At 41.2% G+C, this 9,756-nt stretch overlaps 1 long non-coding RNA gene across 1 annotated transcript; it reads right to left on the reverse strand.

The window, feature by feature from the left end:
• Nucleotides 1-359: 359 nt before the first annotated feature.
• Nucleotides 360-5,123, reverse strand: LOC137166885 (uncharacterized). Its single transcript, XR_010923857.1, has 3 exons — nucleotides 5,036-5,123; nucleotides 3,010-3,156; nucleotides 360-1,280 (listed from the first exon to the last, which is right to left on the reverse strand). It is a non-coding gene; the product is annotated as an uncharacterized lncRNA (long non-coding RNA).
• Nucleotides 5,124-9,756: the final 4,633 nt, after the last annotated feature.

A 9,756-nucleotide genomic window follows, 5' to 3' on the forward strand; every position in this document is an offset into this window, starting at 1 on the left:
GGGGAGATGAGTTGTGACATCAGCTCCAGCATGTAGGCTGGAGTAATGTCTACAGCCAGGCCCTACAATCTGGGCTGATTTCACCACACCCACAACCTCCTACAGGCCCACTGGCTGGGGGGTAGGGGGCAAAGGGAGAAATTGCCCAGGGGTCTGGCAATTTAAAATGGCCCAGGGTCTCTTCCACCTATGGCCCTATCCACACTCCACCCCTGCTCCACCCCAGGTTCTGCCTGTCCATGCTGCTCGCTGCATTGCTCCTTCCCTGACCTCCGCTTGGCCTCCCCACCATCGCTCGCTGCTTGCGTCCCTCTTCTCCTCCCTGGCTCGCCCCCCACTGCTGCTCATCGTGTCCCCCCCCCCCCCCAGCAGTCACTTGCTGCCTGGGGAGAGGGGGAGTGTGGAAGAGAGGAGGGGACTGAGCGGGTGGGAGGGATGTGGCAGTGAGCGGGCCAAGCTGGCAGAGTGGGGTCTGGGGTGGGGCCTGGAGCAGAGTGGGGATGGGGGAGGATTGTGAGCAGGGCTGTGGACTGAAGAGGTGGGATGGGACTGTTCTTCTCTGCAACCCGGAATTGCTATCGGTGGGCCTGACCTCCTGTATCTCTATTTTCCAAAACATATCATTCTTTTTTGATCAGAAGAACTCAGTTCATTTACTCCATCAGCCTTGAGCTCTCTTTTTCAGATGAAACAAGTAAACCCCATCCATTTGCTGGTCAGGCATGTGATCATGTTCCAATCCAGAAGTCCCTGAGAATCTTCAGAGTTGGGAACATATTTTTCAAGACCTAAAAGCAAGCACTCCTTACATTAATGACAAATTCTCAAAGCTGAGAGTGCTTGTGGTTTTACGTAAAGAAAGTATAACATTTCTCTTCACTACATTATTGACATTTTAAGAAAGGTACAGAATAAAATGTTGAAAAGCCACTTAGACCTCCATCAGCATATTGTTTCTATGTAACATCAGCATCTAATATATTCTGCATACACACAGAATGGTATCAACATAGATGAAAATTTGCAGCCATCAATCTTGGGCCATAAATAACTACTTCAGAACCACTAGCATGTTATGACTCATAATCTAAGAACATTTTTATCATGCTGCCATTAAAACCTCCCATTACCTTCAAGTTGAAAATCAACAGCTTATAGCTGCTGAAATAATAAAAACTTCCTAACTCCCTTATAGTTAGAAATTTGCAACTTTGTTCTCCATCCTTATTGTTATCAGCATCAAGCTTGCAGTGGCAGTTTGGAATTTCTGTAGCTCCTGCCTGCAAATAATAAACAGAAGATGAAGAACTGTGGCTGCTGTGTGAAGTATATAAATGTATATTGCAGAAACCAACATTTTAAGAGATCCTTGGACATGAGATATTTCTAATGAGGATTTGGTCTCAGCAGTCAAATAAAAGTCATTACATGCACAAATCTCCATCTTCTATGTACCCTCTGCCCTTTGATGCCAATGTGAGCATTTGCACGGCTCAGTCTCTGTAGGAGTACAAAAGGATGTCTCTTTACCTTCCTTGCATAAGTCACATTTATTAGGAGTCTTCATTAAATGTCACTTCTCCGTATCAACATCTCTTTTGCTTTGTACTGAATTAAATGGAGTCACTCATTGGCAAATGTTGATACTTTTTTATTTGAGACTTGCTCTTTTAACCCAAAGGCCTGTAAGTGTGGGTGCTGGTCATGGGATAGACTGTTACATTTAGCCACAAGCCCTGAGTATGGGTAGTGTGAAATGGTGCCAGGGCTAGAGGATCATGGATGGTCGTGACTGCCTGAGGAATCATCTACTACACTACTGTTTCCTGCCATGGGAGGTGTGCAGTTTTCTATCACTTTACAAACATTCATTTAAGGCCAGATTTTGGTCCCCTTATTCACCTTTTGTAGCACCTTATTTCATGCATTTTCCCACTGATGCTGATGTGTCTATTTGTGGAAAAAACTGCTATCCCGTGTGATTAAAGGGAACAGAATCCAGCCTGTATGATGGGGGAAATGTAAGCCAAAGCTACAATACGTAGCATGCTAAATTCTCTTGTAAACAACTAGCCACACAAAATACATCCAAGACAACAGATGCTCCTGATTATCACTTTTTAAACTGTTATGCTCAAATTCTGGGCATGTGGACAGGGATTAGAATAGATAGGTTCAAACTAAAATGTGGGTCTGCAGTCGTTTTTTCTCCCTGTCAGCAAGCCTACAGAAAAGCAAGGGGAATAAAAGGCAGGCCCACAGAAATTTGTTAGTCTTTAAGGTGCTACTGGACTCTCGTTGTTTTTGCTGTATACAGACTAACATGACTACCCCGCTGGAACTGAATGCACACTGTTACAAAAGGTGTGATGTATAGCCTGCTCAAGTCAGGAGAGCACTTGGCTCTCAGATTCGATGTAACTGTGAATACAGAGGGATGGATGAGCTATATGTCATGGGACCATCAGCATTTTTTAAGTTTCCTTTTGCATAACACAAACTGTTCTGTGTCTCCCATAGACTAATACAAATCCTGCTATGAACCAAATCTCACTTTGGAGGGAGAATTTTGAAGAAAAGGGAATCATTACTTTGGGGATCCAGTTATGGAACAATCTTTTACAGGTGATCAGGCAAATCCAGAGTCTTCCTATCTTTAGGAGGACTACTTGGAACATCTCTATTCAGCTCATTGCCGACTTCTCTTCTTTGAGAAAGCCTTTCCACCATAAGTAACACTCCAGGTATGAACACCCCTTTATTTCCAAAGCAGAGTTTTTACCCCAAAGGGGAAGAAATGCTGGGAGACTCTATGAAATCCCAATGGGACTTAACTACTCCTATTGATTTTACATGGAGATGGGTGGCAGTATCAAACTCTAAAATAGATAAATAGCTTCAGTCCAGGAAGAGAGGCAGAAATCTACTAAGCATAAGTGATCAAGTGGGAGGAGAAGGAAGCTCCTACATCTGCATGTAAAAGAAATATGGTAGCTACTGGAACTATACCTGACTACACATGTCACTTTGAAGTTATTGACTCCCTGTCCACACAACCTGAACCTGGAAGGTCCTTGTCCTTTGAATTGAAAGCCTTCTGCTCTCTTCTGGTCAAATTATCTGGAATGTGATCCAGGAGAAAAGCCCCTTCAGCCCCTGATGAAGAAACATACCCTAAAGTTTAGGCAATGTTAGTTGGGTAACCGATGTCCTCAATGACATGGTTAAATGACAGCAAATTACCGGAATACTTAGCAGTGAAGAAAACATTATAAAACAACATAGTTAATTCTTGGCTCTTTTATCTTGTAAAGCACAGAATTTTTAAGTGAAGGTTCAGACTCCATTCTTTATAATGTATGGCGCTGAGGTATCCTCTGGACCAAATTCTACCCTTGATCTTTGAGCAAAACATGCACTGGTATCACTGGGAGTCCCAGAGCTAGCATGAAAATACAAATGGTCGTGTATGTTAATTTAGATGAGAGAGTTTTTGATGTCTTCTGCAATAACTCAAGCACTGGAGGGTACATGGTAATATTTCTGATTTTTGTGAGTATGTTTAATAACTTGTAATTTAAAAAAAGTTGGGGAATTTCTTCTTCCTCCTCAAATTTTGCTCCTGGTGAAGGAACCTAGGTACAAATCTTCAGACCTTAGGGGGAAAAATTACCTGTTAACATGGCATGTGGGTTTGTTTTGTTCAATGAGAGCATAAATACACTTCAATACAGAACTGTGAACACCATGCTGTAATTTCCTGATTCCCAAGTGCTTATGTAATAGCAGAGAACAGTCCCTCACTACTTTGTGTCTTTGTGAACTACATTATTAGAGTGAATCAATCATTTCTTGGTATGTTTTGATTTCTAGCCTTTAATGAATTGTCCTTAGAGTGGAAAACTGAAATTAAGGCACTTGCTAAGACATTATGATGACATAACCTCCTCAGGCATTTACAGTTTTAGTGAAGCTGAGCGTTATGTAAGAAAATAGCATCTTGCATATCCAAATAAAATCATGAGGAAAATGTGCATTATATTGTCCAATTCCTATTTAATAAATCAATTCCCATTTTTCTAAAAGTTGTATTCCTTGTTCTTATTAAGTTCTGCTTGTTGTTGCAATGTGCCTTATCACTGAGCAGGTTGGGAAGACAATTTTGTAAATAATGTTTTCTATTTTCAGTTGATATTTCAAAAATTTCTGAACAGTTTTCTCCTTTTTGAGTCAGGCCAAGGTGCTCTACATTAAGATTAAAATGAAAAATTAATTTGTCTTGACCAGGTATATGGCAGTAAAAGCAAATCTTAACCTTAGCTTTAAACAAAAGATATTGCTGATGATAGTAAGCAATGTGTGGTACCTTGAAACCACAATCTTTGCTAAAAACAATAATGTCATCGGGTGGAAGAGGCAGGATACAGAGTGTCAGTAACGGAGCAATTTTGCAAGCTATGTATTTGAGTATCACTATTGCAAACCTGAAATGAAAACAGTGGGCTGAGTTCTGCCATCCTGTACACCTGAGCAAGCTCATTTAAATATTCAGCTGTAATTCACAAGCCCACTGCTAATTGTCTGGGGCTAGGAAGAAAATTCTTCTAGGGAAATTTTTTTCATAATTACAGGGTTGATTGTACTTTCCTTTGAAGCATCTGATACAGTCATGCTAGATGGGCTCCTGGTCTGATCTGATATGGCAATTCTTATTGTTATAAGCAAAAGCAGAATCTGTCCCACTGGATGGGTTAACAATGTCAATTATTGCTCATTTCATTTGTCAGGCATTCACTGCATATTGCCACATAGATGCCCTCCCTTTTCTATTGTCACAACAAATTCAAGCCCTATCTTACAAACATTTCATGCATGGGAGTAGTCAAAGTTAATAACATGCATGAGTGTTTGTAGGATTGGGGCCTAAGAGATTAACATATAGACAAAAAATTACATACAGTGACCCACTTTGAGAGGAAAGGGGAAAGAACACCGGTATCAGTTCACTTTAGCTGGCTCATATGGTAACACTCACCAAGATGTTCTCTCTTATGATCTTTCCAACATATCTTTTCCTCTGTCTCCCTATGTAACTAAAAGATCACAGCAGCAAATGCTGATATGTGAAACTGGCAAACATCCAGTGCTTTAAATCTCCTGTTGTGGCCATAGCACTGGACTCTGATCTCAGGAACAGCTGTCTGCCACCAGAATGACATAGATTTGCTCTCTGCAGATTAAATTCTAGAACAAAGTGTGTCATTTTCAAAGATTGAGAGTTGTTGATTATAGGGTAGTGACATAAGTTTGTTTTTTTTTAAAGGAAGGAAGTGGCTTATTGCTATACACTGTCATCCACTCAGGAGCTTTGGTAGCCCAGTTCGCACCTGCTTCCTTAATAGCCTTTATCCATGAGTGCTGGGATTGGACTCTTCTCTGTGGCAGCTGTTAGTTTACACATTAAATTGGTTGGGTGGAAAGGCTGCTATTTACAGAGCCTTCACTTGAGGGAGAAATAATAAAACAGACTTTTGTTTAGTATATAACTGTAAGAATAAATCAGTAATTTTCTGCCAACATGTGCTTTTCCTGGTTGTTGCTAATCATCCAGTTGGAAGACAGCATGGTAGGATTACTAGGAGAGAAAACTGGGAATTTTTCCAGCAATGACCAAACCACTCTAGTTTTTTATTGTATATATTTTTCCCTAGGATAAAAACTCATTTTAAATCTGACATTTTGGACTAATTATATTTTAATCCTGCCCCTTAACACTGGGGCCAACTGTGCAGATGGAAGGGTCACATTGATTACACATGCTTGATTATTAAGAGTGGAATTCATGCCCCCTTTCTCAAATTAGAGTAACTGGGTTTCTTGTGAAAAACTCTGCAGGGGCTGGGATTAGATAGAAAGATAGAATTCATCTCTTATTTTGTTGCTCTGTGTTGCAATAATGGCTTTGTGATGGGTGGCAGATTCCCTGTGCGAGTTACGCAGGGGTTTTGAGCCACTAGATCTATCAGAATATGGCTACCAGTGTGCTCTCGCCACTGTGCTAGACTGTGCAGGACTGGCACTGACTCTCTCCTGTGTGTGGAGGGGCAAAGACAGCCTCAGGATAAACCTGTCTGCCCAGAGCCTCACTGTGGAGTTTAAGTGTGCAGAGCACTTGCACAGGCACCTCTGCACTTGGGTGAATTTCACACTAAATGATGATCAAAGCACTAGTGGTGGGTGAACTTCAGTTAATGGCTAAGCACCCAAATGCTCCTGTGAACGTTACAGAATCTATCTGGAACGGTGTAACTGGGTTCAATTTCTTGGGATCTCATGAGCGTCCATTTATTTCTGCAACCTTTTGGATATTGCATGGGAAACTTATTTTGTGCCATTGTGGCACTTCCTTGTCTGGAACCAAGAGGAGAATAAAAATATAAAATACATTTAAGAAAGATAACTAACCTTTTGCTCAGTATCAATCTACCTCAGGTAAGTGCTACTAGTGTACTGCCAGTGTAAAGTGTTCCACTGGGGTAAGCCTGCATGGCAGATTGTACTTATTTGGATGTGGATCATGGAGTATCTGGTGGGAGTTGTTTTTTAAGACAAAAATCCTTGGAGCAGAATTCATTCTCCCCACCCAGCCTTCCTATACTACTGTGGTGGCGTGCAGGGACTCTACAGAAGCTGCAATGGCCCCTGAGGGATTTTCCCCTGGTAAAGGAGTATACATCTCTCTACTGACCCTCTTCAGAGTGCTTGGTATGAAGGCATGCCCAGGATGGGAGGAGGAGCTGAAGTGTTCCACACTGGCAATTTTTGGCTGAAGATCAGACCAGTGGCATCAGCCGGAGACTGTCATAAATTAAAACCAGGAGCTACTCTTCCCCTGAAGCCCAGAGTCAGGGAGATATAACAACTTTTGCCCCATCCCTTTCTGGGCTGTGCTTTCTGTCCTGTGCCTCCTGAGACGCACAGCACATTATCTGTCCTTAACTGCCCAGCCATAGGGACATACTGCGATCACTACATGAGCACCTGATTGGCTAATGAAAGCACCGCTCTCTGCACTGAAGTTAGGTCACCAGCAGAAAATTCTGACATAAGCAGGCATGTACATTTCCTTTGTTAATGAAGCACTATGGAGAAGAAAAGAGACAATTCTGCTTGCAGATGGCAGAAATACAATGTATTCCAGCAGTTTCAATGAGGCACCATAATGTCTTTCTATATAGTGATTACTTCGTTTATTTATTATATAGCAGTATAATGGGGTAGTTTCCCAGGTAGAGTCTTCTCTTCATCCACAAGCATAATTTTCATTGATGCTAATTGGTGTTTCATACACACATCAAAAGGAAAACAAATTCCTAAATGCTCACTGCCCTGTATTGGTTTAAATAAAATAAATCTTGTGTGGAAGTATGGAATACTTGCTCTGAAAACATTGAAATCACCTAGCTTTTCTTTGAACATTTTAATATGGGCATAATAATCTCAACCAGTAAAAATACAGTTATGCATTCATTCTCCAGAAAACACTCGTAATGCAGAGAGACCTCCGTTGTCCTTCACTATGGGTCATAGACTGACCCAGTAGATAACAACATTAATAAAAATGATAACAACAGGCTAATTACTACAGCCCCTGAGGCTGTCACCGTCACATTCACGTTATCTATTTATATGTCAAGTTTTGTTACATAATCGTTCTTCATCTGTGGTGAAAGTAGCCACTTTCCCCTCAAAACAAGACATTTCTGGAGTTTATTTTTAGGTTTTTTTTACTTTATTTTAGGCTGATTAAGTCTTTAGTTGTATCATTAAAGATCACTCTGTATAGTTCCTGGGGCATTTCTTTAAAATTTTGCTATATTGGGCAAATTTTAATTAGTACGTTCAACTTTTGTCTAAAACTGCCTAAGTTAACTTATCCAAAAAACCCCTATTCATTAAGCTATCATTTATATTATCTGAGCTGACGAATATAACCCTCTACATCCATTTAAATAACATCTGGGGTTCCCTTCTTTCTATGGTCCAATTTTCCCCTCTCAGATAACAATGCAGATGCAAGGAGCCCTTACCTGAAGAGTTGAAGAGTTGTGCTTTGATATAGAGTGAATATTACTCTATTGAGAGTCAGATACCCTGCAAAATGGCAGAGAGGCAGGGCCCAGTTGGCTGCCTATGTCAGGGATCTATGGGAAAACTTAACCTAGGCTCTGATTTAACAAAGCACTTAGGCCCACATTTAAGAGCTTCGCTGAATGCAGGCCCTAAACCCTTCTGATTCCTGAAGTGGCCCAGTTGCCATGGTGCCATTGCCTCCTGGCTGTGCTGGTGATGGAACACAAAGGGTATGTGAGTGTGTGTATGGAGGGGAGGGTGCTGGTGTGGGAGGGGAAGTGTGTTCGAGATGGGAAGAGGAAACAGAAGAGGAGCTTGGCATATAACCACACATCCTTATGATATTTCCACCTATGTTCTTTCCATCTATGCTGCACAGCAGAGGAGAACATTCCATGGAGTCCATGTGTTTAGGGTGATAGTTACAACTGGAATGAATAGGAGATGCCTGTGAGGAGACCCCTTTAGACCCAAGCGCTAGAAGTGATTCAAAGATGGCATTTCAGACCCTATTCTATTTTAAGATATGCACCTGGGCTTCTATTCACTCTGGATTTGCCTTTGTGAATTTAGCAGAGATCTTTAACATTTACATATTCTTTGGTTGCGTTCCTTCCTAAAAAATGTGATTCTCAGAGTGGTGCATGGGCTGAGACTTTGTGCCAAATTTTAGACTGCAGTGAATTTTTATGGCTGGTTTGTAGAGCCATGAAAATAGACGTTTACAACAGAAGCCGACAGACTGTTAAGTGAAGTGGTACTAGAGAGTGATTACAAATTAGAAATACATCCCCAATGATATGTCGGTCTGTAAATTAACAGCACAGCTTTGCACTGCTTATTCCTTCCAGTATCCAGGATGGGTCATGATTTTGTTGTGTGATGTTTAAAAGGAATTCTCACTATTGAAGAATGGGATGCTTAGACATGCCCTGCACTGTCTATTATGAAATGACATTTTAAGGTGGTTACTAACCAGCAGTGACTAAACTTCCATTCTGCATTCAGTGATGTTAACTGCGTCAAAGCTCTGGCAGTACAAGCATGACCTAACACAGCCTTGAATTCCTGAAGCAATCTTTTTTCCTTATGACTGCCTTTTCTTAATTATTTCCCACCGTATTTAAATGATGTGGTTTCCCTTTCTGTTCTGAATGTTTCTTTGCTAAGAATAATTGTTTTACTGTTTAGCACGCACGGAATGACCTATAATGTGCCATGCATCTACCAGATGGATAATATGCAAATAAAATCACCTAGCAATTTCCAGCAAATGTTATGACAAATGAAGCTGTCCTTCTCTTTCAGTAAATGCACTCTTATTTCAACTAAGTGCTACTTAGTTCAGAAAGCTGCAGTGGCTAAGGCTGTGCTACATGTGCAGTGAATCATTACAGCTGCAAAGTTTTGCAGTCTTGCTTCTTCCTGGTCCAGCTGTGGATTTCTGGTTACAACCAGCATGCCATGCAGCCTGCAATTCTGGGATTGCAGAATCTCTAGAAGAATCCATCCCTTACTGCAGCATTGGGCACCAGAGTCCAAGCCTTCAACGGGGAGGGAGGAAGGGGGAAACTCTTTCTATGCTTTGTGCTAGTGAAAATAAAATTAGGCTATGTCTTCACT

Source organism: Emydura macquarii, unplaced genomic scaffold, assembly GCF_026122565.2.
Source record: "Emydura macquarii macquarii isolate MOO-44397 ecotype Brisbane River unplaced genomic scaffold, CSIRO-AGI_Emac_v2 contig_2897, whole genome shotgun sequence".
Classification (NCBI taxonomy): domain Eukaryota; kingdom Metazoa; phylum Chordata; order Testudines; family Chelidae; genus Emydura; species Emydura macquarii.